Source organism: Ictidomys tridecemlineatus, chromosome 11 (genome assembly GCF_052094955.1).
Source record: "Ictidomys tridecemlineatus isolate mIctTri1 chromosome 11, mIctTri1.hap1, whole genome shotgun sequence".
NCBI classification, from domain to species: domain Eukaryota; kingdom Metazoa; phylum Chordata; class Mammalia; order Rodentia; family Sciuridae; genus Ictidomys; species Ictidomys tridecemlineatus.
Window position 1 is genome coordinate 25,471,686 of NC_135487.1, and position 27,802 is coordinate 25,499,487.

A 27,802-nucleotide genomic window follows, 5' to 3' on the forward strand; every position below is an offset into this window, starting at 1 on the left:
CTTTTCGACTACGCAAGCCGGCCAGAGAGTGGGTGGGGCTCAGTCCCTCCCTAGAGGCTGGTTCCAAAATGGTGGGGGCAGTGGCGTCAGCAACGCCCCCGCCCCTTCCGTCCACCTCCCTCCCTCTTCCACAGGCCACCAGGCGGGGGGAAGGGACGGAACGGAGCACCCCACGTGACTGCCGACAGCCCGGCGCGTGACGCAAAGCGGCGGGCCCAACGCTCGCTATTTCTTTCGGGAAATGTAGTTCAGGAGTCCGCCCAGTCACCGCGGAGGGGCCGGCCTAGGACTACATTTCCCAGGAGGCAGCGGAGCGACGCCGCCGCAGCGGTCGACGGAGAGCGGGGACGCGGGGCGCACTGTCGGGCGGGGGCGAGATTCGGGCCGGTTGTGCCGTTGCGAGGCTGCAGCTGCGGTCGCTGCGGTGGGCCCAGGTGAGTGAGCGCCTCTGATGGGAGTTGGGACAGCTCCACCGGCTCCAATCATTTTCTATTTTATCTTTTCTCTGCGGCGGCTGCCTCTGGGTTAGGGAAAAGGCCTGGTATGGAGCCTCTCCCCCGCGCTAACACCCGGGCCTCTTCTCAGCGGGCCCCGCTTCCTCCGGCTCCTCCCCCTCCCCGCCCTTCAGGGCTTCTCTTCGCTCGGGCCTAGCTCCCCAGGCTCTAGGCCGCCTTCTTGCCAGGCAGCGTCTACATCTCTGTCTCCTTTTTGCAATCTGCCTAGGGAGGCTTCCACTTTTCCTCCCCTCGTCCCCTTTTGATGTTATGAACCCTATTATTTGGATTCTCCCTTTCCCGGAACTCTTGAATGCCCTTCCCCCCTCACAGTCTCCCAATTGGCCTGGTTCTGTCTTAGGGCGCATGTTTGCTGGCACTCAGTAAATGTTAATATTTCCGTTCTCTTCTGCCTTGTGGCCAAGAGAGCCATAATCCACGTTCATCTCCTTTCAAAAAAAAAATATCGTTCGCACTTTTTTTTTCTTAGGCTGGAAGTGAGGCCGATTTACATTCCAGTGGTCATTGGCCTGTGTCCTGCATATATGAAGTAGTTTCTCTTAGCATCTAAGCAACTTTTATCAGCTACTATTTGCTCTTCTAAGTCTGTGGGGTGGAGAGTGGCGGCGGAAATGGTGAGCAACTCTGCCCAGAAGTTAGAAGCCATCAGTGGGAGTGCAGTATTGACGGGGAAGTTGTTAATTGGATTGAAAGGGAAACGTCTGAGAGTGGTATGGCCCGGCCGGACCAGCCTAGGGAAACTTAAGGGGGATTACGGAAGGATCCTTGAGCCAGTCTGCCGGAGTTCATATTTGGGCTCTGCAATATTTGGTTTTAGATCGAATTTTCACTTCTAAGTGCCTTGGTTTTCTTGTTTTTAAAATAACAGTGCTAAAATAGTAGTGAATTTCGCACTTTACAGGGTTATTGTGAAGACCAAGTAAAGACTACTTAGCTACTATCATCAACATTCTCTTCGTCGTGTATAGGATTTCTAGTTTGTGGGCTTAGAGTAAAAAGGGATTTAATACACCATCAGTTTTCTTAACTTTCAGATGTCCTTCCTTGTTTTTTATTTTATTTTATTTTTTGATATGCGGTGCTGAGAATAGAACCCAGTGCCGCACACTTCCTAGGCAAGCGCTCTGTCACCCAGCCACAACCCCAGCCCCCTTCCTTGTTTTTGTTTGTGGACATATTATCGGTAGTATTTTTTTGTTTTGGTACTGGGGATTGAACCCAGGGACTGTTTACCACTGAGCTACATCTCCAATCGTTTTTCTGTTTTTTCTCTCTCTCTCTCTCTTTTTTTTTTTTTTTGAGATGGGGACTCTCTTGCCTCAGCGTTCTCAGTCCCTGAGCCTCTACCACCAAGCCCGGCTTCTTCTGTCCTGTTATCTAGACAGTCTGATGTGTATATTATTTAGTAGAAGTCTGTTAAAGGTTCAGAAATAGTTTCTGTCTTGAAAAATGTGGAGCAAATTGGGTTGTTTGTTTTTTGGTAGAAAATGTATTTTGTGAACTATTGTTTGTGCTTTAACTATATCAAGAACAATTATGGAATAAACAAGGAGAGTAATGAATTACAGTAGATGGGGTAGAGAGAGAAGATGGGAGGGGAGGGGAGGGGGGATAGTAGGGGATAGGAAAGGTAGCAGAATACAACAATTACTAATTGGGCATTATGTAAAATTGTGGATGTGTAACCGACGTGATTCTGCAATCTGCATTTGGGGTAAAATTGGGAGTTCATAACCCACTTCAATCTAATGTATGAAATATGATATGTCAAGAGCTTTGTAATGTTGTGAACAACCAATAAAAAAATAAAAAATTAAAAAAAAAGAACAATTATGGTGCAGTAATGTAGGCTTGATTGCATTTTGTAAAAGCTGAAGTTTCTGTAAGCAACTAATTAATTAAAAGCCTATATGTATATATGTATAAACCTATATGTATAGTAGTACTCCATTTAAAAAAGAAATTCTTTTTAGCCTCAGTGAAAGTTTATTTATTTGCGGGGCTGGGCATTGAACCCCAGGACTTTTTGCATGAGCTATGTCTCCAGCCCAGTGTAGTTCAATTTGAGCTCTGGTGGTGATGGTAGTAGCATTCTTCATTGTATTTCTTTTAATACAATAGGTACATACTCCTGAATTTGATTTAGCCAGTGAATTATGCTTTACAGGCTTGGGGATGTAGCTCAGTATAGAGGGCTTGTCTGGCATGCATATAAGGCCCTGGGTTTAATCCCCAGCACTGCCAAAAAAATACAAAAATAAAACAAAAGGAAAAAATTTTTGGATTACAAAGAATGATCTGTTTTGTACTGAAAAAATTGGAAGGAGGAAGAACTTGGAGTATATCCAAGATTAGCACAGAGATGGGGAAGGAAGAAGCTGAATGGGAGAGCTCACAGGCATATGATTTGCTTGCTTTAGATTGGATAGTTCTAATTTATCAAGAATCTTTTTTTTTTTAAAGAAAGGAGTTTTTTTTTTTTTTTTTTTAAAGAGAGAGTGAGAGAGGAGAGAGAGAATTTTTAATATTTATTTTTTAGCTCTCGGCAGACACAACATCTTTGTTGGTATGTGGTGCTGAGGATCGAACCCGGGCCGCACGCATGCCAGGCAAGCGCGCTACCGCTTGAGCCACATCCCCAGCCCTCAAGAATCTTAAAAGAGTTCTAGCTAGCCTTTCTCTTGCATACTGACATCCTGAATTGAAGGAAATGTGATTAATATATTTTTTACTCAAATATTAGACTAATGGATTGCCTAACACACTCATTCGATAAACATCTAAGATCAATTCACTATTTGACCCTGATTGATTGAACGGTGTGATTCAACAAATTGTATCCAGGGATGGGGATATAGCTCAGTTTGTAGAGTGCTTGCCTTGCATGCACGTAGCCCTGGGTTCAATCCCCAGCACCACCAAAAAAAGAAAAGAAAAGAAAAGAAAAAACAAAACCAAATTGTATCCAAGAGCCAACCATATACTAGGCCAGTTTGCTGTTTGTGCTAGGCCCTGTGTGGGCAATGGAGCAGGCAGTGAAGCGTGAGACAGGTGTGGCCTTGTCTTTTGGGAATTTACAGGATAGTGGGTTAAGTAGATAAATTACACATTGAGAAGTGGCCTGGAGGTCATGCTGGAGACTTCGATAGACACTTAAAAGGGGTAGTTTTAACAGTGGTCAGAGGAGTTCTTTTTGGGGAGAGTGAGGAACCAGTTAGGATGTCAGGGAAACCGCAAGGAACATGTTCACAATTTAGTGTGCTCTGTGAACTGAAAGAAGGCAAAGTGTAGGTTACACACAGGAAAGTCTTTAAAGATGAGTTGGTGTGGGCTGGGGATATAGCTCAAGTGATAGAGCTGTTGCCTAGAGTGCAGGGAAACTCTTGTGAGTTCAGTCCCCAGCACCACCAAAAAAAAAAAAAAAAGAGAGAGGTTTGGCGGTTTAGGAAAGCTGTTAAGGTATCCTGATAGATACGTTGTTATGATAGGGGTGTGTGTGTGTGTGTGTACATAAGGCCATTTACAACAAAATGTTATTTTAATAGTACAAACAGGGAGGAAAAAAGAAGATTGTGACTTCATTTGGTACTAGGGATTGAACCCAGGCTCACTTTTGACATTGAGCTTCATCCTCAGTCCCTTTAATTTTTTTTTTTGAGACAGGGTCTCACTAAGTTGCTTAGGGCATTGCTGATTAACACAATACCTTTATTTGATTTATTTTTATATAGTGTTGAGGTTTGAACCCAGTGCCTCAATGTGCTAGGCAAGCATTTTACCACTGAGCCACAACTATAGCCCATTGCTGATTGTTGAGGCTGGCCTTGAATTTATAATCTTCCTCAGCCTGCTGAGTTCCTGGGATTAAGGCATGTGCCACTGTGCTCAGTTTAAAATTACTTTTGCAGAAGGGCAAAATAGACTTGGAAGATGTCAAGTGAAGAGGCTACTAGCCTGCTGGAGTTGCCTAATGTAGAGTGTTTGAGTGAAAATGTAGCCATAGGAAGAAGTAGAGGGTTTGGAGTTTAAGTAGGTTTAATGTTCTCTTGAGCAGGATACCCCCTCCCCAGTCCCCCTGGGGATTTAGCTCAGGGGTGCTTTACTATTGAGCCACGTCTCTGCCCTTTTTATGTTGATATGGGGATCTCACTAAATTGCCCTGGCTGGCCTTAAACTTGTGGTTCTCCTGCCTCAGCCTTCCAGATTGCTGGGATTACAGGTGTGAACAACTGTACCGAGTTGAGGATACTCAGTCTATGTTCATGGACTCCACAGGGCCCATGAACTCTAAATTTTTTTTTTTTTTTTTTGGAGACAGGTCTTGCTAAGTTTTTTGAGCTAGCCTCAAATTTGCGATCCTCCTGCCTCAGCCTCCTGAGTTGCTATTAATTTTTTGAGGATGTACATTTTCTCTTTCCCTTCTGTATTGGAGTCTCAAAAAGGTTTAAGGACCATTGCTTAAACTTCATAATGCAGATTCATGACTCATAAAAAAGTAATTGTCTAAAATTCCCCAGGGCAATAAGATTCACAGGTACCCCTTCGAAAGGATTGACTTTCCTAGTCTTTCAAAGGAAATGACTTATTTATTTATTTTTTAGGGAGAAATAATGAGTTGAAATGTTATGTGCTATATAGTTCATCTTTTAGTTTCTTTTTGTTTAGAAAATAATGATTATGCTCATACTGAGAGCTGAAATTTGGGAAGTTCAGTTTCACAAGTCTGTTCCTAATGTTTTCTTTCATTGGATTTTGTTTATGGTTCTTATTTTAGTGGCCGAAATGGTGCAACTTAGTGTGAAAGAAGATTTTCTTCTTCAAAAATTAGAGGTTTCACAAGTATATTCATGTCTCTTTAGTGTGTTTTCAGAAGATAGTGTTTTACTGGAATCATAGGGTGTGTTTTCTGCCTCAGAAGTTAACAGTTCTGCCCCTGGGAGAACTGTGTATTTTTCTTTTCATGACAGAGGTTGAAAACAGGCTAGGGACTAAATCCAGTCTCCAGATGGATTTTGTTTGGCTCAGTGCTATAATTTGAATTAGTTGTTAACATTTAAAAACGAGATTTTATATAAAAATTTGGATTCATGCTGCTCTTGAAAAATAAGACTTTGCAAGCTGAGGGTAATGGCACATTCCTGTAATCCCAGCAACTCAGGAGGCTGAGGCAGGAGGATAACAAGTTCAAAGCCAGCCTCAGCAATTTAATGAGGCGCTAATCAACATAGTGAGTTGTGCTTGAAATAAAAAATAGAGACTGGGGATATGGCCCAGTGGTTAAGTGCCCCTGGGTTCAATCCCAATTCTCCCTCACCCCCACCAAAAAAAATTTTTTTATTTTTTTAGTTTTCGGCGCGGACACAACATCTTTGTTTGTATGTGGTGCTGAGGATCGAACCCAGGCCGCACGCATGCCAGGCGAGCGCGCTACCGCTTGAGCCACATCCCCAGCCCCCCCCCAAAATTTTTTTTTGCAGCCATGGATCTTTTCTGTTTTTTTTTTAAATAATTAATTTACTTGTTCTAATCAGCTGTACATGACACAGAATAGTCTTCGATTCATTGTACACAAATGGAGCAGAATTTTTCACTTCTGGTTGTATCTAAAGTAGGTAGGGTCACACTATTTGTGTAATCATATATGTACCTAGGGTAATGATGACTGTTTTATTTCACCATCTTTCTTACTCCCATGCCTCCTCTCCCCTTGCCCTTTGCCCCATCCAAAGTTCCTCCACTCATCCCCTCCCCCCATATGGATTAGCATCCACTTAGAGAAAACATTTGGCTTTTGTTTTTTTTTGAGATTGGTTTACTTTGCTTATTCTCTAACTCTATCCATTTACCTGCAAATGCCATAATTTTATTCTCTTTTACTGCTGAGTAATACTCCATTGTGTATATATACCGCAGTTGGATCTGTTTCTGTTTTCAGCAACCATCTTTTGTGGTTTGTGGGTGTGCTCTCTAGTTTGCCACAGACCCACCACAGCCTGACATGTATCCCTCATGTGGGGCAGAGAGTCCATTGATCCTTATTGATTTACATGTTTATTGTATACATTTTAATTTGTTTCTTTTCTGGATATATATGATACAGGTCTCTAATGCTTGCATTCAAAGTCATTTTGCTGTCTTAACATAATATTACTACTTTTTTCCCTTTGAATTCCTTATTTCCTTCCTGTAGGTAACTTTGGAAGAGGAAGGTGAAGTGGTAAGGGAGAAAAATAACCCCCAAACCTTGAATTGTTTCATTTCCATATTGAAGAAAACCCCAGGACTTTTAGAAAGCATTGATCTGGTACCTTTTTTAGCTGGCATACGTGCAGTGTCCTCTTTTTTGTGCTGCCTGGTTTTGCTTTGTAGTATCTGGAGTGTTAACTGCATAGCTTAGCCTGTCTCAGAAGGTAGAAGGCCAAGCAAAGGCAAATTTCTGTATGTCTAATGATAGGACTTTTGGTCCTTGTCTTGAGATGTAAGAACAAGAGTTATTTTACTTCAAAATATAGTAAACATCTGTGAAGCTCATTGCTTTGCTTTTAGTAATCAATCCTGTGTGGGTTAGAGGTTAATAATTTAATTTTCTATTTTAGTAAAAAGGGTGGGATAAATAAAGGATTGATGGAGTAATTCATGGAGGTAAGATAGTTTTATAAAGTTACCCGGAACACTAGATGTGGTGGTGCAGGCAGGAGGATCGCAAGTTCAAGGCCCAGTCTTGGCAATTTAGGGAGACTCTACAGCTGTGCTGTAGTAGTAGTAGAGCATGTGCTGGGCTGGAGTGTTGATTAATATCTAGAGTGAGAGTAATGTGAGAAAAACTTTGTTTCAGGCGTAGTAAAATGGTCCTTGATACAAAATCTGACTTTTTGCAGTCTTAAGTTTTTACTATGCTTTTTATCAAGGACTGGCTCTATTATCTAAATTTTGGCAGTTTTTTTTTTTTTTTTTTTTTTTTTTTTAAGTACTGGGCATTGAACTCAGGGCCTTGCACATGCTAGGCAAGTGTTCTACCACTGAGCTGCTGCCCTAGCCCCTCTGGCAATTTGATGGCTTTGTATGCACACTGGGAAATGTCTTGAGGGAGGCCTTCTTGGGTTACTCTGTAAACAGTACTCTCCTTGTCACCTGATACTTCTCCCATCTTAATTCTCCATTATTATTATTTTTTTAAATAGGCCTTTTATTTATTTGTGTGGTGTTGAGACTTGAACCCAGTGCCTCACACATGCAAGGCAAGCGCTCTACCACTGAGCCAAATCTCCAGCCTCTTAATCCTCCATTATTATTACATGACATTATAATATTTTAAATCTGTTACACACTTAATCTCTTTTTAGAGAGTAAGCAGGGATTTGTTTGATTCAGGTGTTTAATCCCTGTCTGGGGGCTGGGGATGTGGCTCAAGCAGTAGAGCGCTCGCCTGGCATGCGTGCGGCCCGGGTTTGATCCTCAGCACCACATACAAACAAAGATGTTGTGTCCGCCGAAAACTAAAATAAATATTAAAAATTCTCTCTCCCTCTCTCTCCCCTCCCCCCCTCTCAAAATAAATAAATAAATAAAAATAAAGAATGGGAGAAAATCTTTAAAAAAAAAAAATCCCTATCTGGAATGTTCTGTTATATAGAAAAGGCTCAGTAAATATTTAAAAAAAGATGAGTTAATATGAGAATAAATAGATGCCTAACTAGAGGGTGGTCTTCAGAGTCCTAGTTACTCAGATTTGTTAAGTTATCAGTTGAAAAGAATTTGTGCAGTGGTTAAGTGAAGAGATTTCAGAGGGGCAAGAAATAATCTGCATTTTGATGGAGGTAAGTTTTTTTTGGTGGTTGTTTTTGTTTTGGTAGTAAAGGGGATTGAAGCCAGGGTTGTACCAGAGAGTCATCTTTTTTTTTTTTTTTTTGCAGTGCTGAATCCAGGGCCTTGTGTATGCAAGGCAAGCACTTTCCTAACCAGCTATATCCCCAGCCCAGAGAGCTTTTTGTTTTTCATTTTGAGACAGGTCTTTATATTCTGGCCTTGAACTTGAACTTGCTGGCCTTGAACTTGGGATCCTCCTGCCTCATTCCAAATCCCTGGGGGCAGGTGCCACATCACCCTGCAGTGGGGGTAGTGTTAATACAGTATATTTCGTCAAAACTCATTGAACTGGGGCTGGGGATGTGGCTCAAGCGGTAGCATGCTCGCCTGGCATGCGTGCGGCCCGGGTTGGATCCTCAACACCACATACAAAGATGTTGTGTCCACCAAAAACTAAAAAATAAATAATAAAATTCTCTCTCTCTCTCTCTCTCTCTCTCTCTCTCTCTCTCTCTCAAAAAAAAAATCAGTAAAAAAAAAACTCATTGAACTGTGTTCTTAAAATACACATAGATGTCGTACGAATAACAAATTTGTATTGAAAACCCATCTTATTTTGCTATTTTGCAACTGCATGTAGCTAGAAATGTTATGATAGCGATAGTTTTTGTTGAATATTTAGTAAATTTAGCCAAATCTAGATTGGACAGGAGGGCTAGGGATGTAGCTCAGTTGATTGAGTGCTTGGCTAGCATGCCTGAAGTCCTGGGTTCACTTGCTACCACAAGCACCCCCCTCCCCCAAAATAATGGTTATGGACTTTGATTGGATAGGAGGCTTTTAAACATTCTCTGAAGTGAGGGTGCTTCTGGAGCTGCTACTCAGGGAAAGAGGCTGAGGTGGTGATAGGACTCTTGAGCCCCCCAGTCTCATTTCAGTCAGAACAGTTCTACATTTATATTTTATACTCTGAGGTTCTCTCTCTCTCTCTTTTTTTAAATTTTTTGATACTTATTTTTTAGTTGTAGTTGGACACAATACCTTAATTTTATTTATTGATTTTTATGTGGTGCTAAGGATCGAACCCAGGGCCTTGCACATGGTAGGCGAGTGCTCTACCGCTGAGTCAACTCCAGCCCCTGAGGTTCTCTTTTATCTTTTTTTTTTTTTTTTTTTGTCTTTTTTGGAACTGGGAGTCGAACCCAGTATCATTTTGTTTTTTTAAAAATAAAACTCCCGAGTCCCCTAAGGACCTCCCATCCCAAGCAAGACATATTTTATAAAACCCTTGAATAATATATATATTTTTTAATCCCTGCCCACAGACAGGTGTTTGTTGAAAAATTCAGACATTACAGAAATATATAATGGAGAAAGTAGAAGTTTCCCATAGTGCTGTCTCTTCAGGCCATCAGCAGTTTGGATCTATAGAAGAGATATCTACTGTATTGGGGTGTTGCACATGTACATTTTTACTTTGATGCTTGTCAAAGGTATTTTTGAGTAGTAATGGTAGACAGTAAGAAACCATGGAGGAAATAGGAATAAAACTCTCGGGTTTATTTATGAAGGCCTAATATTTAATACCTTGCTTCACAAGGACCTAAGTTGCTCCCAGCAATGCAGGAGGCTGAGACAAGAGACTCAAAAGTTTGAGGCCAGTCTGGGCAACATAGTAAGATCCTGTTTCAAATAAAAGGGGTTGGGGAGGGGACTGGGGTTGTGGCTCAGTGGTAGAGTGCTTGCCTAGCACTTGTGAGGTACTGGATTTGATCCTCAGCACCACATATAAATAAATAAAAGTATTTTGTCCATCTATAACTAAAAAATATATTAAAAAAAAGAGGGTTGGGAATGTAGCTCAGTGATTAAGCATCCCTAGGTTGCTAATCCTCAGTATCCCCCCCCCAAACTCCCATAAGTTGCAGAAGCATTTTGTTAATGATATTCCTCTTATTTTGTTGGAAATTTTTGGAAAGTGATATTTTGGGGTTAATGGGATTGCTTTATTTTTGTTCATAACATAGAATTTAGCTTTACCTCTTTGCTTTTTCAGTTTTGTTAGTCACTTAGATATGCTATTGCTAGACATTTTATTTTCAGCAAATATAAATTGGCTCATCATTTAGCCCTCCAGAGGTGATTAAAGTTGCTTTGAATGCAATGTCATTGAGTTGCAATGTAGAATTAGGAAGACAGTATATTTGATTGTTGGATTATTGTCTTCCTTTTTTTTTTTTTTAAGAGAGGGCTCTCATCATTTGCCTAGCATGTGTGTGAGGCCCTGGTTTGCTCCCAACCCCAGCCCTTGACCTTTTCTCCTCACCTGCCCTCCCCCCCCCCCAAAAAAGGGTGGGTTCTTACTATGTTGCCCATGCTGGACTCAAAACTCCTACTAGAGTCAAGTGATGCTCCTGCTTCAGCTTTCCTAGTAACTGGGATTACACCATGCTTGGTTTATTGCTTTTTTTCTTTTCTTGGAGGGGGACGGTGTTCTGGGTATTGGACTCAGGGGCACTTGGCCACTAAGCCACATCCCCAGCCCTATTTCATATTTTGTTTAGAGACAGGGTCTCACTGAGTTGCTTAGCAAGTCACCTTTGCTGAGGCTGGCTTTGAACTTGCGATTCTCCTGTCTCCCGAGCTGCTGGGCACTGGTGCCTGGCTTTTTTTTTTTTTTTTTTTTTTTTCTTTTGTTTTTTTGCAGTACTGGGACTATCTCCACTGAGCTATGTCCCCATCCCTTTTTATTTTGAGATAGGATCTTGCTAAATTGCTGAGAGTCTCAGAATCCTCCTGTCTCAGCCTCCCAAATTGCTGGGATTACAGCAATTACCATCACGCTTGACTGTTCTTCACTTTACAAAACACCTTGGTATGGTAGGAACTAGAATTTGGATTGATGCAAGGACTGGATTTTATGTTATTTGACTCTTTTCTTTTTGGGGGGGGGGAATGAGGCATGAACTACTTACTAAATGCCTATAAAATGCCAGGTGTTTATAAAAAAATTGGTATAGAGAGTATTTATTTGTTAATACACTTTTTAAGATTTAATTTCTATCAAGGTTATTTATCTTTTTAAAATATTCTTTTAGTTGTAGTTGGATACGATACCTTAAATGAATTTGTAGAAAATTTAGTCAGTAATACTTTTAGAGGATTTAGTCTCATAAACTGTCTTTATTTTTGGCCGGGGGTACCGGGGATTGAACACAGAGACACTCTATCACTGAGCCACATCCCCACCTCTATTTTGCATTTTATTTAGAGATGGGTCTCACAGAGTTGCTAGCAGTTTGCTTTTGCTGAGGCTAGCTTTGAACTTGATCCTCCTGCCTCAGCCTCCTGAGCCACTGGGATTATAGGCATGTGCCACTGAGCCTAGCTTCATAAATTGTCTTTTTAAATTCCATCATTCCTGTAAGGTGTGTGTTGTCTTCATACTGTGTAAGTTAATCATTCTGCATCAAATATATGTGTCAGGGATGATGGTTTCTTTTTTTTCTTCCAACATTTTATTATGAAGGATTTTGAGCATACAGAAAAGTGGAAAGAATTGTATAGTTAGCACCTATGTGCCCATCACTTAGATTCTACATTTGTTAGCATTTGCTAAATTTGTTTCATCACATCTTCACTGACCATTTATGTGTTGAGTTCAGGTATCTGCCTATGTGACCCATGAATGGAAGATCACTTAATTTTGAAGTCAAATAAATTATTGCTCTTTATTAGGAAACTTAAAAGTTTTTGTGTAAGATAAAAATATTGCATAAGATATAACTTTGCAATGTTATTCCATATGGAATTTTGATCTTGTTGTTCCCACCTGATTTTATTCTAGTAACTAATCTTACCAAGTTGCCAACACAAAATCAAGGTACTTTCCTTTTGGGGTGTAAAATATCACAGTATCGCTATAGAAATACAGGTTTTGTTTTCTGGACTGTTCATCCTCTTGCCATTAACTAATTCTAGTGTATAGAAAATCACTGTTCAAATTTATATTGTAAATTTTGGTACAGTTATTTGATGCTTTATCTTCCATCCTAAAGCATTGTACATGTTAAATCCAGCTTTAATATAAAAAATTGAATCATCTGGTTAATGTTGAAAATATTTAAAAGTTGCTTTTTCTTTGGCACATTTCTTTTTATAATTTATAAAGATATAATATTATAAAAATCATTTCACTGAATAATCAGCTTCAGATTTGGACCTAGTGTGGAGTTAAGGAAACTTCTAGGGATTTAACATTTAACTGATTTATTTCTCTTTCTTCCTTCCCTCCTTCCCTCCCTTTCTTTCTTGCTGGGGATCAATCCATGGGTGCTTTGCCACTGAGCTACATCCCCAGTCCTTTTTATTTTTTATTTTGAAACAGTGTTCTGGATAAAATTGCTTAGGGCCTTGCCAAGTTGTGAGGTTGGCCATGAACTTGTGATCCTCCTGCCTTGACCTGGGTCACTGGAATTACAGGTGTGAGCCATTGTGCCTAATTGGGAATTTAACTGATTTATACTTGCTAATGCTTAAATATGTGTGTATCAACTTTGTTTTTTGAAGTTGATTCTGGAAACTGAAAAGTATTTTAAGGATTTGATTTATTTTTCTTAGAAGCTTCATAGGAGTTGTCATTTGAGCATTGGAAGGATGGAGGTTGAGCAGCTGCTTGAGTTTTTCATGTGTTGGGGATACTGATTGGGACAGTGATGATTGAGAGGAGGCTATTCAGGACAGTGGGAGGAGCATGATTAAAGATGTAAAAGCCGAAAAATTCATTCTAAAAATATTGTTTGATTAAGGGTAGAAGCATAGGAGTTGACTAGTAGAAGATGGAGTGGTTAGAGCAGGATTTTATTCAGTAAGCAAGTGGGACCTTTAATCAGAGGAATTATATCGTCTTTGAGACAAGTTATTCTGTCATCAAATTTGGTCTTTTCCCTATTGCTTGTTAAAAAAGAAAGCAAATGTGACTCCCCTAGAAGTTGGTTATTGGCTCTGATGCTCTGGGTTAAATGGATTGTTAATCAAACTGCTATCTTGGATGAAAAAAATTTCTAGCACAATTTCAAAAGAACATGACCATGTTATTTCTCAATAACATGGAAAAGTAGGGGCTGGGGATGTGGCTCAAGCGTTAGCGCGCTTGCCTAGCGTGCGTGCGGCCCGGGTTCGATCCTCAGCACCACATACAAACGAAGATGTTGTGTCCGCCGAGAACTAAGAAAAAATAAATAAATATTAAAATTCTCTCTCTGTCCCCCCCCCCTCTCTCATTCTCTCTTTAAAAAAATTTTTTTCTAGCACAATTAGGGAAGTATGGAAGATAGACTCTGAATGTATCATCCCCTTTTCTACTCTGAAATTAGTTTTTTTGTTGCTGACTGAAATTTCTTAAAAATAGACTGTAAGTTAGATTTTATTTATTTATTTTTTGTAGTGCTGGGGATTGAACCCAGGGCCTTGTGCATGTGAGGCAAACTATAAATTGAGCTATAGCCTCAGCCCTAGATTTATTCTTACAATCAGAACATCCTCTGGTGCCTCTATGAAGAGTACAAAAATTAGCTAAATTTTAATGAGTGTTTTTTGTGTTTTGTTTTGTTTTTTCCTTCGTACCAGGGATTGATCTCAGGTACTCCACCACTGAGTTGCTAAGTGCCTCACAATTGCTGAGGTACTGTTGCTGAGGCTGGCTTAGGAATCTGATCCTCCTGCCTCAGCAGCTTTGGTTACAGGTGTGGGCTACCATGCCTGGCTCAGTGAGGTTTTTTGAAATTTATTTTTTAGTTATAGGTGAACACAATGTCTATATTTTACTTTATGTGGTGCTGAGGGTCGGCCCTCCACACACAGTAGGTGAGCGCTCCACCTCTGAGCCACAACCATAGCCCTCAATGAGTTTGTTTTAAAATATGTTTTCCAAGACAAGCCAGGCACGGTGGTGGTGCAAGTTTGTAATTCCAGTGGTTTGGGAAGCTGAGGCGAGTTCAGAGCTGGCCTCAGCAATTTATTGGGGCCTTAAGCAACTTAGTGAGTGAGACCTTGTCTCTAAATAAAAATATAAAAAGGATTAGAGATAGGCTGGGGTGATGGCTCAGTGGTAGAGCGTCTGCCTAGCATGTGTGAGGCACTGGATTCATTTCTCAGTACCACATACAAATAAATTAAAGGTCTATTGACAACTAAAAAAATATTTTAAAAAAGGTAGGGAAGGCTAGGGATGTGGCTCAGTGGTTAAGTGCCCTGGGTTTAATCCCCAATGCTTTAAAAAAAAAAAGGAAAGAACCAAGACTTGATTTCACAAGGTATATTTTAAAAACAATCCTTTAGATAATAACTGGAAGATGATGAGTAAGATGATAGAACAGACTAGATGAAGGATGTGTGTGTTGTTCATTTTGTAGTAGGTAAAAGGTGTGGTGGCAAGATTTGGGATACTTGAGAGCCAGAGTACTGTAGGCATTCTAGTTTTAGCTCTTCATTTTAGCCTTTTTTACTGGGCACAGATTCTCATCTATAAAACTATGGGATTGTATTAGATATGATTGTCAGAATTGCTTTCAGTTCTTAGTTCTTGATGGCTCTTTGACCCTAATTCTAGTCATATTTGTCCTAAACTCTGATGTCCTTCCAGATCAGCATTTTTGCAGCTAGATTGGATTGGATTGTAATTTCTTTTAATCACAAGACACCCAGCTCTTCTCCTGCCCGCCATACTGGGGATTAAACCCAGGGTTTTTTATATTGAGTCACATCCTCAGCATCCCCAATGCTCCTACCTTTTTTTTTTTTTTTTTTTTGAGGCAGGGTCTCACCTAAGTTGCTGAGGCTGACCTCAAACTTTTGGTACTCCTGCCTTGGCCTCCAGAGTAGCTGGTATTATGGTCGTGGATTACCTCACCAGGCAAGGATGTGATTATATTAATCCATGAGAATGTGATTTTAACTGAGCTCGTTCATCTTTTGAATTTACAGTGCCTAGTAGATTGTTTATTCTTTTTCTTTTGGTACTGAGCCATATTCCTAGCCCTTTTTAATTTTTTAAAAATTTTGAAATAGGGTCTTGCTAAGCTCCTTAGGGTCTCACTAAGTTGCTGAGGCTGGCCTCAAATTTTGCAATCCTCCTGTGTCAACATCCTGAGTCTCTGGGATTATAGGCATGCACCCCTGTCCCCTAGTCTTTTTTTTTTTTTTTTTAATTTTTAAATACACACACTTACACACACATGGCTGTGTGTGTGTGTGTATGTGTGTGTTGTGGATGGACACAATATCTTTATTTTTACATGGTGCTGAGGATCCAACCCAGTATGTCACACATGTAAAGCAAGTGCTCTACCACTGAGCCACAACCCCAGCCAACCCCCCCAATCATCATCCTTTTTTTTTTTTTTGGTAATGGGGATTGAACCCAGAGGTGCTTTACCACTGAGTTACATCCCTAGCCCTTTTAATTTTGAGACAGGGTCTCTCTAAGTTGCTTAGGACCTCACTAAGTTGCTGAAACTGCTTTTGAACTTGTAAACCTCCCGCTATATCCCTAGCCCTTTTATTTACCTTTTTAAAAAAATATTTATTCTTAAGTTTTAGGTGGACACAACCTATTTTTTAATTTTATTTTACATTAATATGGTGCTGAGGATCAAACCCAGTGCCTTTTGCATGCTAGGCGATCACTCTACCACTGAGCCACAACTCCAGCCCCTTTTATTTACTTTTATTGCTATGGTTATGCTTTTGAAGCCAGAACAACATTAGCCCTCAAATATTATTTAAACATGTGCCTCATGATTTAGAGGACTAACTTTGACGTTAGGGGTCAGAGGAGAGGGCAAGGTTATCCTTGTGTTTCCTTGTCTTTGTTTCTCTGGTTGCCAAGGGAGCCTGAAGTGAGGTAAGAAAAAAAAATTGCTGTTGTTTACAATAGAGATACGAATGTGTGGTCTGAAAATATTAGCATTTACCCTTTGTTTGGATTTTGTTTTAGTTAAGTTCTAGTAGTGTGTGGAATGCTAAGAGTATTTTGAGCTAAGCTGTGGTCTAAGGCATTGCTGTCCTTTACCTGCATTATTTTAGGCAATGTATACTGATTTTTTTTTTTGCCCTTGTCCTTTAAAATTTATTCTTCATTTAGCAGCCAGAATGTGCCACAGCAGTTTGTCTTATACGTACCGTGTGCTGGGCTAGTGTTGTAGCTCAGTGGTAAAGCGCTTGCTTAGCATATGAGGCACTGGGTTTGATCCTCAGCACCACATAGAATAAATAAATAAAGGTATTGTGTCATCTACAAACTTAAAAATAAAATCACAAAAACTAATTTATAGTCCAGTGAGGAAACTGACATTTAACAACAGATCGTGAAATGGGTGTAACGAGAGATCTGGCTAGGGTGTCACAGTACCTAACCTGCCTAGGAGAGCCAGGGACATCTTTTGGGGAAGGAGACCCTCATAGGAATGTTTGAGCATTTGATGAAAGGGTAGGAGACATTGTAGTTTGAGGATTCTATGGGTGCAAAGAGTTTGGATTCATAGTTTTAGGAGAGATTTTCCTTCCTGACTAAATGGGCAAGGATTCAAGTCATAGAGTCCAGAGAAAGCTGAGGTGGTTACCCATCGTGTCCCATCTTGACAGAGTGAATGCTGAGTAAATGCAGAAAGGAAGGTAAATATCGAGATGCATCTTCATGAACAGTAACACTTCAATAACAAGTAGGAGTGAGGACATTATGAGTTTTCTGGTTTTAGAACTTGGTTATCCTATTTGTGGGTAATATTCTATCTAGCTTTAATTTATGGACTGTGTTCATAGATCTAGGAATATTTATTATGTTTTAAATTTTTTTAAATATTTAATTGTAGGTGGACACAATATCTTTATTTTTATGTAGTGCTGGGATCAAATCTAGTTTCTCACACATGCTAGGCAAGCACCCTATGACCGAGCCACAACCCCATCCCCATAGATCTAGGAATATTTAGAAAACTGGAATAGAAAGGTTGTTTGTGCATGTGCCTTTAGGGATGGAGATAGGGGGTATTTTAACTTTGCATATCTCAGTTCAATTTTTTTCTTTTTTTTTTAAACACTTTTTTTTTTAAAGAGAGAGTGAGAGAGAGGGAGAGAGAGAATTTTTAACATTTATTTTTCAGTTCTCGGCGGACACAACATCTTTGTTGGTATGTGGTGCTGAGGATCGAACCCGGGCCGCACGCATGCCAGGCGAGCGCGCTACCGCTTGAGCCACATCCCCAGCCCCCAATTTTTTTCTTGTTTCAAAGTTCACCAGGTTGAATTATGAAGCTTGCAAACTAGTCTTGCATGATGCAAACCCTAGCACCTGATATTGCCAGTAGAAGTGTTAGGTTACAAGAATGACAGTTTTAGCTTTCCATGCTGTAGGAGGTTGAATGGATGAAGATATGCATTAGACAGTTGACCAGAGGCAGACCATCAGACCAGTACATTTTGCCAGAGAATCCTGTGTCCATTGGAAGTAAAATCAAGGGCTGGAGTGTCTGCTTATGGATTTCAGGTACTAGTAATGGAATCTAATCTGCAAGGTATGGAAAAAATGGTAACCATTTTATCACTTATTTCTCTTGTTCCAGGATTGCATCCTGACTTTGTAAATCAGAGAAGCCAGTAGTAGTGCTGCCAGTGTTCTTTGGAGAAAGTGTTTGGATGTAGTGCATGTCAAGTCATTGTTCTAATAAGGTAAATGTGTGGTGACTGAAAAGAACGGATAATATCAAAGTTTTTAAAAAAATGGGTAGCTCAAATTTCTATGAGTATAAAAAACACTGTTTTTTGAAGATTGAATATGCAAAAAGACTAAAATGTCTAATTAGTCATTTTATATTGACGATGTTAGTAAAATGAAAATACTTTGTGTGGATTAATAAAATTGATAATAGTTTAAAAAAACTAATAACTTCACTGATTTGTAAAACCAGTGTTATATGTTGAAAGTTGATTATCTGTGGGATTCCTTAATGGAATTTCTATGTTCAAATTGCAGCATTTATTAAATCTACAGATTTAATAAGTGTATATGTGTAGAGATACATGTTTGTGTATATATGTAAATATTTTGGTGAGCAGTCTTTTTCATGTGCATGTTACTTGAATGTGTTTATTTAATCAAAATTGTAGTTATATAGTTATAATTTTTTTGTTTGGTTTTCTTCTTTGGGATGTCAGGGATTAAATATGGGGGTCTTAACCACTGAGCCATATTCCCAGGGTGCCCCCCCCCCCAATGTTATTTTGAGACAGAAACATGCTAAGTTTCTGAGGCCATTGCTGAATTGCTGAGACTGGCTCTGAACTTTGAATCCTCCTGCCTCAGCCTCCTAAGTATTACAGGCATGTGCCACCACCCCTGGCTGGAATTGTAATTTTTGTCACATGGTTATAATAAACAACAGATTTTTTTTCCCTTTGGATTTTTTAGTGGCTCAAGGCATTTTATAATGAATGTTTTATAGAATGTCTTAACTCATCTCTTTTTGGTAGATAAATAGCCTTTTCCTTGTTTCCCCTTATCATGGATGAGTGTGATGCATAAATTGTTGTATATGTTTGATTTCTTTATATAATACATTTTCTTTAAAAAGCATCTTCTAAGCTGGGCAAAATGGTATGTGGCCTGTACCAGTCCTAGCAAGTTGGGAGATGGAGGCAGGAGGATTGCAAGTTCATTTAGCAGTTAGGCCCTCAGCAATATAGCAAGATGCTATCTCAAAAAAAACAACAACAACAACAAAAAAAAAAAACTGGGGATGTAGCTCAGTGGTAAGCACTTGAGTTTGATTCCCAGTACCAAAAATGAATAAATAGCATTTTACAGTTTGTACTTAAAAAAAAAAAACAAAAAACTTTTTTTTTTTTTGCAGTGCTGGGAGTCAGACTCAGGGCCTCTTGCATGCTAGGCGAGTGCTCCACCACTGAGCTATATCCCCAGTCCCCAAAATTTTGTTGATACATGTGCATATAAAATAATACCTAGTCATATCAGACCATCAGCTACTTTTATGTGGTTCCTGGGATTAAACCCAGTGTTTCACACATGCTAGGCAAGCGCTCTACGACTGAGCCACAACCCAGCCCTCTGCTCTTTCTTTTGGTATTACCTCTCTAAGTAATCAGGTTAGTTTGATGGTTTTTGTCAGGCTTCCATGTCCATCTCACATGTGCAAATTTTTTTCACACCAGTTATAATGTGTTTTTGGTTAGAGCAGTATACTTAACCGATAATATTATGTTTATATACAGTTTTTTTCAAAGTCCAGTCATGTTGCATGCCATAACTTTTCCTTTTTGCACAACTATTTGTTTTCTCTGTTAATAATTAACCTTTTTTGTTGTTGTGCTTTATTTCTGTGTTTTTATCAGTAATTCCTTACCACACTCTGGCCAGCAGTGTAGATCTTCCTGAGGACATGTGTGCACTGTGATTGCCTGGTGCATTCTGTTCTTTTGGAGATCCCTTCTGTTCCGCCTAATATGAACATGTGCTGTAGGCAGCAGCACAGTGCAGCTGTCCTGATCTTGACATCATCCTGATGAATCCCCTCCCTCTCCTGGGCTGGGTCCAATCTCAGATTTTTCTCCTCCTTGATTGAGCTATTGGTTTTGGAAGAGTACCTTGACCTTTTTCTGTTAGCTTCTTGAAGAAATTGCACAACATGAGAGGTAAATTTTTTAGACTTTACATATCTGAAAGCTTTCATTTTATCCTTACATTGATTATTAATTTGATCAGGTATAGAATTGAAATTTGGAAATATTTTCCTTGAAAATTTTGAAGATTCTATTCTATTCTATTGTCTTTTGGCCTCCACCATTGGTGAGATAACCTGTATGTAACCTGAAACTTTTAGACCTTTGTCCCAGTGTTCTAAAATTTTATAATGATCTTCTTGTTGTGGCTGTTTTCATCTAGTGGGCTATGCACTCAATAGATTTAAATTAGGTCTTAGGTTTTTCTCCTCTTCTTCTTCTTCTTCTCTCTCTTTTTTTTTTTTTTTTTGGTACTGGGGATTGAACCCAGAGTTGCTTTACCAATGAGCTACTTCCCCAGCCTCTTTCATTTTTAAGACAAGAATCTACTAAGTTGTATAGGGCCCTTGCTAATATGCTGAGGCTGGCCTTGAATTTTACAATCCTCCTGCCTTAATCTCCTGAGTTGCTGGGATTACAGGCATGTGCCACTGTGCCAGGCTCTTCAATTTCTTTATTCTTGTCCTATGTCTATTGTTTGGATGCTGAGTCTTTGGGACTGATCCAATAATCTTATCCTTTTTCCCCCTGCTGTTTGCATCTCTGCATTTTTTTTCTCATTTTCTGAGGGATTTCCTGGGCCATGTTTTCTAACCTTCTGTTTATTTTTATTTATTTATTTTTTTCTGTTTATTCTTTCATCTGTGCTTTGTTGTTGCTATTATTTTGGTATTGGGGATTGTACTCAGGGGCACTTAACCACTGAGCCATGTCCTTGGCCCTTTTTTATTTTGAGTCAGAGTCTTGCTAAATTGCTGAGGCTGACTTTGAATTTGTGATCTTCCTGGCTATTATTAATTTTCTACAGCTCCTTTATATTGCCTTAATGAAGCAGTGAGATGAAATAGATGTGGATAATTTCCTCTTATTAAAATAGGAGTACTGTGCCCTTTTCTGTGCCTTCTTAAGGTTGACACAGTACTTTAAGAGGCTAACACAGAAGGGTAAAGGAAACCTCCATAAAACCCAGAGAAGAAGCTGGGCATACGCCTGTAATCCCAGTGGTTTGGGAGGCTGAAACAGGAGAATCGCAAGTTCAAAAGCAGCCTCAGCAATGGTGAGGTGTGTAGCATCTCAATACAAAATAGGGTTGGGGAATGTGGCTCAGTGGCCGAATGCCCATGAGTTCAATCCCCAGTACCCAGAAATAACACCCCCACCACCCAGAGAAGAGATTACAAAACTCTTTGGATCCTGTCTGGAGTTATAGCTAGAGAAAAAAAAAATGGGGTACTAATACATACTGTGTTTCTAATAGCAGTTTGTGAATTAAATGAATTTATAAAGCACTAATAACAGTGTCTGGCTATTATTCTGTTATTATTGCTGTATTCTGTTGTTATTGTTATTACCTTTTTATCCTTTTATAATGAATACAATCTCTCTTACATCTGAGCAAATTATTTATAATGTCTGTAATAAGGATTAGATAGGCCTATCAAATAGTCACTAATATTTTCTTTTTCTACGAATTTGAAAAGCCAACTTTGATCTGGAGGGTGTACCTCAGCTGTGGAGTGCTTACCTGGCATGACGAAGCCCTGGGTTTGATTCCCAACACCAGACAAGAAAATCTAACCTTACAAGGGTGTTTTACAGAATATATTTTCTTTTGTGGTACTGTGTATTGAATTCAGTAGGACTTGACTACCAAGATACATCTCCAGCTGCCACCACATCCCTTTTTAATTATTTATTTATTTATTTTAAAGAGAGAGGAGAGAGAGAGAGAGAGAGAGAGAGAGAGAGAGAGAGAGAATTTTTTAATATTTATTTTTTAGTTTTCAGCGGACACAACATCTTTGTATGTGGTGCTGAGGATCGAACCCGGGCCGCACGCATGCCAGGCGAGCGCGCTACCACTTGAGCCACATCCCCAGCCCCACATCCTTTTTTTAAAAACCAATAACTTTGAGATGGTCTTGCTTAGTTGCCCAAGCTAGCCTTGAATTTGTGATCCTTCTGTATCAGCCTCCAGAGTCTGTGGCATTACAGGTGTGTACCACCACACTCAGCTACAGGGTGTATTTTCTAGATTTTGTATTTTTCTTCCATTTATTTAATCTTGTTTCAGTAGTCAGTGTTGTACTGAAAAAGTACATGCCTTTTTCCCCCCCAGTACTGGGGATTGAAGCCAGCAGTGCTTTACCCCAATGAGCTACATCCCCATTTCTTTTTTATTTTGAGACAGGGTCTTGCCAAGTTGCTGGGGCTAGCCTTGAACTTGTGATCCTTCCACGTCTCTGAGGTTATGGGCTTGTGCCACTGCACCTGGCTAATAACATCTTCATTTTAAAAAAAACAAACAGTTAAGTGGGGCTGGGAATGTAGCTCAATGATAGAGCGCTTGTCTTGCGTATTGGGGTCAATCCCTACTACTGCCCCAACAAAGAAACTCAGTGTCATGATTTGCTGCTTAGTTTAGTTTAATAATGAGAGTTGGAAGGAAACTATAGGTCATTAGTCAACATATTATAGTGTCTTTTTTAAGTTAGAAAAGCCAAGATATCCTGTAAGAAATGAGAAGAGGGCTGGGTTATATGGCTCAGTGGTAGAGTGCTTGCCTAGTAATGTGAAGTAGTGGGTTTAATCCTCGGTGCCACATAAAAATAAAGAAATAAACAAAGGTATTTTAAAAAATGGAAAGAAAATGTTCTCCTTTACTCATTTAAAATGGGAACTAAAATCACTATTACCCACTGTGAGAGAAACGGGAGAGGATCCTCTGGAGGAGTTGCCTACTATTCTGTTCCCTTATGATGAAACATTTATTGCGTACATGATCCTGAGCTTAATAGACATTGAGTAAATCCTTGAGGGGATATCACAAGTTACCTACAGTGGTGATATTGTGATGACAAAGTTTAAATGAATAGCCCCTCAGTTTGCTGATGATTTTTCTCTGCTAACAGCTAGCAGATATTTGTCTTCCAAAGGCATGGTCTTTTGACCTATATCTTCCTTGATGGTACCTTCTAGTGCACCTCTTCTATGTGATACATGCTAATTTAGCCACTAAAAGTATAAAAGCCTTGATTGTTACATGTAGGAGTATATCTGATTACTTATAGACTCGTAAATGCAAGAAAAATAGAATCAGTGGTAAATCTGTTTATTCCCAGGGAAGTTCTAAATATCACCACCTGGTCACTTCTGGGGTTGTAGTTAAACATAGCTTAAGATATGAACTTACCTACTGTGTGTCAAGCACTTTTTATATAGGTACTTCTTTAATTCCCATGGTTATTCTGTGAGGTGAAGGTCACATTAGAAAGATTGACAGTATTTTATCCAGCTAATAGGTGGCAGAAGCAAGATTTTAATCCAGTTATTTTCTGCTACCAGAGCTGCTACTAACTGTATAACCTGGTTAATATGATAAAGTGAAAATCTGATTTCATCTGGGACTAGGCGTTTTTAGATTGATAATTTACTTTAGCATATTTCTTTACTTACTTAATACCCACCTTTGTCACATCTTGAAATAACATTATGGAAGAATGTGAATGGAGTGTGGTTACTTATCATATGTTGGGATTGTGGATTCCTTTTCCATCTATCAGTTAAGAAAGAACTTAACAAAACTCAGATTCCTGTGTGGGAATCAGCTTTGAAATAGTGCCCTTCTGCCTGCTGTGTTCTGTGTCTCATGTAAAATATTAATCTCTTGGGTTTTTCTACTTTTCCATGTTATTTTTTTCCATGTTATTTCCATGTTATTTCTCCTCTCTCTTTGAGAGTGAGAGAGGAGAAAGAGAGAGAGAGAATTTTAATATTTATTTTTTAGTTATTGGCGGACACAACATCTTTGTTGGTATGTGGTGCTGAGGATCGAACCCGGGCCGCACGCATGCCAGGCGAGCGCGCTACCGCTTGAGCCACATCCCCAGCCCCTACTTTTTCATGTTATTGAGAAATAACATGGTCATTTTCTTTTGAAAGGTAAATGATGGAAAGAGTGGAGTTTGCCACAGGATAGGACCAGAAACTGAGACTCTGGTTGAAAAGCTGGAAAGAAATTTGACCTCTTTGCTGGCTTTGATGGAAAGAAGCCAGCAGCCCAGTTGTCCTTCACTGGATAGGATGTAGCACCCTGACTCACTCTGGGAACTCATCTTTTTTAAGTCGGATTATTGCTGCCTGAAGTTGTTGTAGGTAGATTGCTACATGTGCAGTGATGAGATTACTTAGTCAGCGGCCAAGTCCCTGGACATTTAGTGTCTTATGGTTTCAGACAGATTGTTTAGTTTTTATAAAGGGTAGGAAATAATGCGGGAAAAATTTTAGGAGGGATATGATTGCTGAGGTTTGAATCCAGGGGCCCTCAGCCCCTGAGCTGCATCCTTAGCCCTTTTTATTTTTTGAGTCAGGGTCTTGCTAAGTTGCCTGGGCTGGCCTTGAACTTGTAATCCTCCTGCCTCAGTCTTCCAAGTAGCTAGGTTTACAATTGGGTGCCAATACACCCAGCCAGAGTGTTGAGAATTTTTGAAGTTGGACCATTGGTGCACTTGGGTCCTTATTCTATCCTTTCTACTTTTGTGTGTGTTTGAATAATAATAAATAAATTTAAAAACATCCAGGATGGTGGCTTAAGTCTGTAATTGTTATCCCAGCTACTAAGGAAGCTGAGGTGGAAGGATCTTTTGAGCCCAGGAGTTAAAGGCCAGCCTGGACAACATAAAAAAATAAATAGCTGGGGCTGGGGAATATAGGCTAGTGATAGAACACTTGGCCTAGCATGCACATGGCCCCAGGGTTCAAACCACAATACTGTAACAAAATAAAATACATACAAAACACATCTGCACATCCATGAATTTGTGGCTAGAAAAATTATGCAGAGTCAGAAGTACTCGATCCCTCTCTTGCTCCCATCCTGTCTATCCTCCCACTCTGAAGAGATAACCCCCCGTTAACTCTTTGTTGCTAGTACCTATATAGAATTTCCTAAATTTACATGTGTACCTTCAGTTTACATGTTTAGAGCAGAAATTTCAGTGCTAAATTCCAGAATAATTTTATCTTTAAATTGTTTAAAATAGTAAAATTATCCTTCCCAAGGGATGATCCCCCCCCCCACCCTTTTAGAAGGTTGCTTAATGCATGTCAGGATATTTTCTGTAAGTTGGAAGACCTTAGAATTGAAATAATATTGTTGACTGATTTATCTTGCAAAATAATAATATTAAGAGTGACTTAATAGCAGAATAAATGTCAGAAAGAGGTCTCTAATTTGATTTCTTAGGGGTCATGGATGGGATGTGAATGAAGCCTTGGCGAAGTATATTCCTAGAGATAACCGCAGCTGTTTTTGATGCTGTTTCCCCTCTTTCCCTCCTCTTTTTACTCAGGAGAGGACTGTCTGGAGAAAAGAATAAAATAGTAAACATGTTTAATATTTACCTGAGCTTTGCTTTTCTGCTCTTAACTATCCAGAAGTATCTGGAGCTCAAATGAGACCTGCTGCTCTTTGGTGAATTTTTTGCTATTTAAAAATTTATTATTTATTTATTTTTGTGGGGACTGGGGATTGAACTCAGGGGCACTCGACCACTGAGCTACATCCCCAGGCCTATTTTGTATTTTACTTAGAGAACGTGTCTTGCTGAGTTGCTTAGTGCCTTGATGTTGCTGAGGCTGGCTTGATCCTTCTGTCTCCGCCTTCCAAGCCACTAGGATTAAAGGCCACCATGCCTGGCCTTACTTTGTTTTTTTAATGTGGTATTTGGTATCAAACTCTTCTACCACCGAGCTACATAACCAGGCCCCTTTAAATTTTTGAGACAGGGTCTCACTAAGTTGCTGAGCCTGTACTTAAATTTCTTTCTGCCTTAGCCTCTTAAGTAGCTGGGTGTGGGCTATTGTGTCCAGCTGGATCTTTTTTTTTTTCCTTGCTGTGCTAGGATTTGAACTCTGGCCTTGCACATGCTGACTGGGTGAATGCTCTACAGCTGAGCTAAACCCCAAGCTCAACTGTCCACCCTCTGGTGCTGGAGATTAAACTTAGGTGTGCTTAATCAATGAGCCAAATCCCCAACCCTTTTTGAGTTAGGGTCTTGCTAAATTATTGCTCAGGATGGCCTTCAACTTGGCAGTCCTCTTCCCTCACCCTCTTGAGTTACTTAATTGGGATTATAGTGATGTGCCACTGTATTTGTAGTTTTGAAAATAAATGCAGTGGAATTCCAGTTTTATTCAGTTGTTTTTAGTGTATCTAACTTATTTACAATATTATTATTATTTGTCAGCTTCTAACAAACAGGTGATTCCAGCCTTACAGGTAAAGTAGCCCACTGCTTCCAAATAAACATTCTGGAAATTGATCATGTAGTGCCCTTACCATTTGTAGAGAAATAGCATGTTTCCATTTTGCTTTCTGTTTTCAGCACTTGACAGTTCTTTGCCGAATAACTTTACAAGTGGAAACCAGTCTTAATGTATAGTTAATTATTTTGGTTTTGTTTTGGGGGTCCCAGGGATTGAACTAACCACTGAGGCACATCCTCAGCCCTGTTTTGTATTTTATTCAGAGACAAGGTCTCATTGAGTTGCTTAGTGCCTTTCTTTTGCTGAGTGAGGTTGGCTTTGAACTCAATCCCCCGTCTCAGCCTACCAAGCGGCTGGGATAACAGGTGTGTGCCACTGTGCCCGGCTTATTCTGATTAATCTTGAGAACAGATTATGTTGCATTGAAAAGCCTTGTATAGGCAAGCTCTCTTGCACAGAATTCCCCCCCCCCCCAGGATGTTGTTGAGCTGCCTCTCCTAGATATGCATTTCTAGCCAATTTGTTGGTTTGGGTCACTATGTTCATGTTTCTTATGATTTATTTCTCTTACTACATGAAGCTCTTTGTTCTGCACCTGGCTTTAGCTTTCCTACTTCGAGCTCTCTGCAACATAAATATTGTCTTTTACAAGGTCTGGAGTTCTGACATTTTTCAGTAGAGTTTATACTTTCCCTTTTTTTTCCCTTATGCTGTGAATTAGAGATTGAGGAGGAGAGCTGATGGCCACTTCAGTTAAGCATCTTAGCTTTGCTGGTTTAAGAACCACATTCTTTGAGAAATATCACACATTATATTCCCAAGAGACTAATGGTTGGAGTATAATATAGGAGAGTAAGATACTGATGAGTCAACAGGGAAATATCAGAAAGGTGTGTTTAAATTCTGGTTTTAACCAGCTGTGGAACTTGGGCAGGTTACACAACTCTGTAAATCCTAATCTCTTCTGTAAAATAGGTACAGAATGTAGTGTTTGATGAGGTTTGCATGTGAGATAATGCTGAAGGTTTGTAGCTCTTTTGTACTTCTTAGTAAATATTAGTAGTTGTTATTGATAAACCAAAGTGCCAGGGATTCAATTTCCATTGTTTATTTGACAGGAAAGCCAATATTTATCCAGGGCATTGTTTCCTTTTTGTAGTTGTAGATGGACAGCATGCCTTTATTTTATTTGTTTATTTTTACAAGGTGCTAAGGATCAAAGTGCTAAGTGCTGAGCTATAGCCCCCCCCCCCCCCAGGGCATTTTTTACTGGTAAGCAGGTCCATGAGAGACCAGATTATATATTAGAAGAGTATTCAATTAATATATTCTGGATAAAGGGTAAGAGAAGCTGGTTTTTTTATTTTTTATTTTTTTATTCAAAACATTTGTTTTGAGACAGGGTCTTTATTACTCACGCT

General features: G+C 39.6%; 1 protein-coding gene and 1 non-coding gene across 3 annotated transcripts in view; both read left to right on the forward strand.

The window, feature by feature from the left end:
• Window positions 1–290: 290 nt before the first annotated feature.
• Thrap3 (thyroid hormone receptor associated protein 3) overlaps window positions 291–27,802 on the forward strand; it is a 57,027-nt gene continuing 29,515 nt past the window's right edge. The window contains exons 1-2 of one of the 2 annotated variants that reach the window (XM_005317817.4): window positions 291–434; window positions 17,942–18,047. The gene's annotated coding sequence lies outside the window, so the exon portion shown is untranslated. The remainder of the gene's footprint in view (window positions 435–17,941; window positions 18,048–27,802) is intronic. The other variant, XM_005317818.4, reaches the window with a different exon arrangement.
• Window positions 21,011–21,118, forward strand: LOC120891092 (small nucleolar RNA SNORA26). Its single transcript, XR_005735519.1, has one exon. It is a non-coding gene; the product is annotated as a small nucleolar RNA SNORA26 (small nucleolar RNA).